Source organism: Dipodomys spectabilis, unplaced genomic scaffold (assembly GCF_019054845.1).
Source record: "Dipodomys spectabilis isolate Male_0828 unplaced genomic scaffold, ASM1905484v1 ptg001259l, whole genome shotgun sequence".
Taxonomy (NCBI): domain Eukaryota; kingdom Metazoa; phylum Chordata; class Mammalia; order Rodentia; family Heteromyidae; genus Dipodomys; species Dipodomys spectabilis.
The window spans coordinates 37,606-41,494 of record NW_024871936.1 but is presented as its reverse complement, the minus strand read 5'-3'; the positions used below and the strand labels follow the sequence as shown (position 1 = coordinate 41,494).

The 3,889-nt window shown below is 35.0% G+C and overlaps 1 non-coding gene across 1 annotated transcript; it reads left to right on the top strand.

Moving 5' to 3' along the window:
- The first annotated feature begins 1,260 nt into the window (after positions 1-1,260).
- On the top strand, positions 1,261-1,367 carry LOC122103007. The gene has a single exon (XR_006146667.1). It is a non-coding gene; the product is annotated as a U6 spliceosomal RNA (small nuclear RNA).
- Positions 1,368-3,889: the final 2,522 nt, after the last annotated feature.

The window sequence follows — 3,889 nt, the reverse complement described above, 5'->3', positions numbered from 1 at the left end:
TGATGATTTACAAAAAGTTGTACTAGGGCTGGGAAGGTGGCTCAGCGGTAGAGCGCTTGCCTTGCATGCATAAGGAACTGGGTTAGATTCCTCAGGAAAAAGAAAAAAGCCGGAATTATTGCTGTGGCTCAAATGGTAGAGCGCTAGCCTTGAGCTGAAGAGCTGAGGGACAGCGCCCAGGCCCCATGACCAGACCCCCCCACAAAAGTTGTACTATATTTCAACAAGTAAAACAATGCTACAAATAAAGAAAACAATAATTAAATGTTAATAATTAGTAAAATAAAAAACAAAAATAATATCACTGTTTTCACTATCTGAAGTGTACTACATATTAGATTTTACTATTTTCTCATAATCCTGTACATTTAACACTGACTGAGGTTGTGATGTTCATCAAGAGTTTTATAGAATATGAATAGTCTTTAAAGCTATCCACTAAGATTACTATTTATGGCTCTTCTCATTATTTGTTTATGGCTTATATCATCATTTTTCCTCGTTAACTTAGAAACTGAGGAAGCCCTAAAGTTTTAACAGCCTGTGTAGTTAACAAAGTGTTAACACTTCATTCTGCTTCTTTACACAAAAACTTTGCAACTTCTCATTGATAAAGTTTCTCGAAACTCTGAAATGTACATACTTGGTAGTATATGTCTGCTACAATAAATCTTAAATACTTTATGGAAAAGTTTTATACCTGCCAAACAGTCCTAATTTTGGCATATGTAAACAAATTCCCAAAATTAAATATATTTAAAACATTAAAACTTTTAACAAACCTTAACACTTGGTGCAGTGTTCATTATGACAGGTGCCTTGTATAGAATAATTGAATCCCCCTCCTACACATTTCTTGAGCAACAAATATCTGGAATTATTTTGTTTTTGACATGTCAATCTTGACTTTATTCTTAAATTTGTGCTTATGTAAGAAATATATGGTTCTAAAATTTCATGACAATTCTTTTGAACTTACTTTTTGTTGAATTGTCTAGTTTAATAAAATCCAACTGCACTTTTTTTGGGGGGGGTCCATTCGTGGGGCCTGAACTCTGGGCCTGGGTGCTGTCCCTCAGCTCTTCAGCTCAAGGCTAGCGTTCTACCACTTGAGCCACAGCTCCACTTGCAGCTTTTTTCTTTTTGCTCATGTGGTGCTGAGGAATCGAACCCAGGGCCTCATGCATGTAAGGCAAGCACTCTACCACTGAGCCACCTTCTCAGCCCCCACAATTGCACTTTTGATATAAAAAATATTCTGTGCTCAATTCAGCCACACATACACTAACATTGGAACAATACAGAGAAGAGTAGCATGGCACTTGCGCAAGGACGATATGCAAATTCGTGGTGTGTTCCATATTTTTACAACAACAGATGCTGGAGGGGATGTGGCCACAAGGGAACCATACAACATTCTTGGTGGGAGTGTAAACTTGTTCAACCACTTTGGAAGGCATTATGGAGGTTCCTCAAAAGATTCCACATAAAGCTCCCCTTTGACCCAGCAGTCCCACTTTTGGGGATTTACTAAATGATCACAAACAAGACCATACTAAAACTACCAGCACAACTATGTTTATTGCAGCATTATTTACCATAGCTAAGATATGGAACCAACCAGCTGTCCCCACTACATGAATGGATCAAGAAAATGTGATGTATATACACAAGGGAATTCTATGCCTCCATCAGAAAGAATGACATTGCCCCATTTGTTAGGAAACGAAAAGACTTGGAAAAAAATTTATTAAGTGAAGTAAGCCAAGTCCAAATAAACAGGTCCCATGGTTTCCCTTATTTTCAATAACGAATATATGTCTGGGTTAAGCAGACAAGGTCAAAAGCTATGTGCATATGAACAGAAATGATAATGTTAAGGGAATTGAACCCCACGATAGGGAAACAAGTAGTTTTTTGTTTCTTGCTATTGTTTCTAACGTACTTATAATGTGCGATGTGAATTTTCGTTTCTTTGTATGTTCCTCCCCCACGCTATAACCCTTGTTTTCTCTGTGTTTGAAGTTGGTGCATCTGCCTCTTGTATGTACGCTTCTCTAATTTGGGGAGGGGAAGGGAAAAAATGTGTGCTCGTGAACGCATGTGCATGCATGTGTGTTGGCATGCTCAGAGTTTGAAATCAGGGCTTAAAGGTCTTGCTAGGCCTTTCTTCTCTAGGTTGGTGAGGTACTATATGAGCTACATTTTCTTTCCTGGGTCTTTGCTAGTTCATTAAAAATTTTGAAAAATAATTTCATGAAATTTTTTTTTTGGCCCTGATTGACTTCCAATGGTTATCCACAGATCCCAGGCTTCTGAGTAGCTATCCCGAGTAGATAGGATTACAGGTGTGACTAGCCAATACAAGGCTTTCAGCATAATTTTAAAAGTAGAAGAAAATTTACTTCATGGGGGCCTGTTTAATTATCTCCTACTTTTAAAACATTTTGGATTGATTAAATGTGAATTTATTTCATTTTTGGATTCTTAAAAGATAGTAAGTGATGATATTTAAAAGTTTTGGTACTTTTTAAAAAAGGAAACTGGAACTGTGGGACAGAAGAAATTTGTTTCTCTTTGGACCTCAATTTAGAAGCTCAGCTCTGTGCATGATAATCCAATGTCACCAACACAGTCTGTGTTGAAGACAAAATGTGATAGAAAACAATCAAGATGGGCAATATTTGCTATGCTATAATTTCTTGGACAATATGAATATTGAATTGAGAGTGTAAGAGAATGGAAAGAATTTACCTACCTTTTGTGTATTGCTGAAAGACTTTTGGAAACTTTGACTCATTTCCTTCCTCACTGTGTGTCTTTGGACCATGCACTTAGTGCCTTTAATTACAATTTTTCCCAACACTAAAATAGTAATAACATTAGCATTATAGCAAATGTTATCTTAAGAATTAAGAGAAATAAAACTTGTAAAATACTTAACATAAACTTCTATGCATGAGCTTTGAGTTTAGCCAGAAGTTTTTTTTTAAATACTAAATAGAATGTCATAAGTATTACAGAAACCATTACATGTAGTGAGCAATGTTATCTATTAATCATGCTCTACTTCCAAGGAAGCCGGGTAGATAACTTCTCATGCTGTAAATCAAACTGGTTATCTTAAGTCTTGTTAGTGTAAAAATATAAGGGACATAATAATGAAGGAATGTTGTAGACTGAGATGAAGTCCAAAAGAAAATGTACAAAACTGATAAAACAAAAGTATCTGAGCAGTATATTGTGTTTTACATCATTTAAATTACATCTCAAAGATAAGGCAGACCTAGAAGAATGAATTGTCTTTTTGATATTCTATCATAGGTCTTTTCTCATTCATGTAGAGGCATCATCAGATTTGAGGAACTAAGTTTTTGGTTTGCTTCCTTCCATTTAAGTTACATCATTTAAGTTACATCACAAAGATAAAGAAGACCTAGAAGAATGAATTGTCTTTTTGATATTCTATCATAGGTCTTTCCTCATTCTTGTAGAGGCATCATCAGATGAGAGGAACTGTATTTATTTTGTTTGTTCCTTCCATTTATTCTTCAGTTTGAAATCTGAACTACATGAGACAGAAAGGAACCAAGGGAAATTAGTCACACAAGCTTTGGAAAGAAAAATCAACGTAAAATAAAATACATAGCCTTGTATAAGGTATAACTAAATTGAGTTATATAGTCTCAAGCATTAACAGAAAATGATTTAAGCAATATCATGTTATTGAAAACTGAAAAATGTTAGGAGTTGCTTTATTTTTTCCTTTCTACTACCTTGAAATTATTGATTTTGTACAGAGAGATTAAAGATGAGATTAACAAGAAACTTGATTAAAAATTGTCAAAATTTCTGAATAGATATGTTTACCAAAAAGCTCTGAAAATCG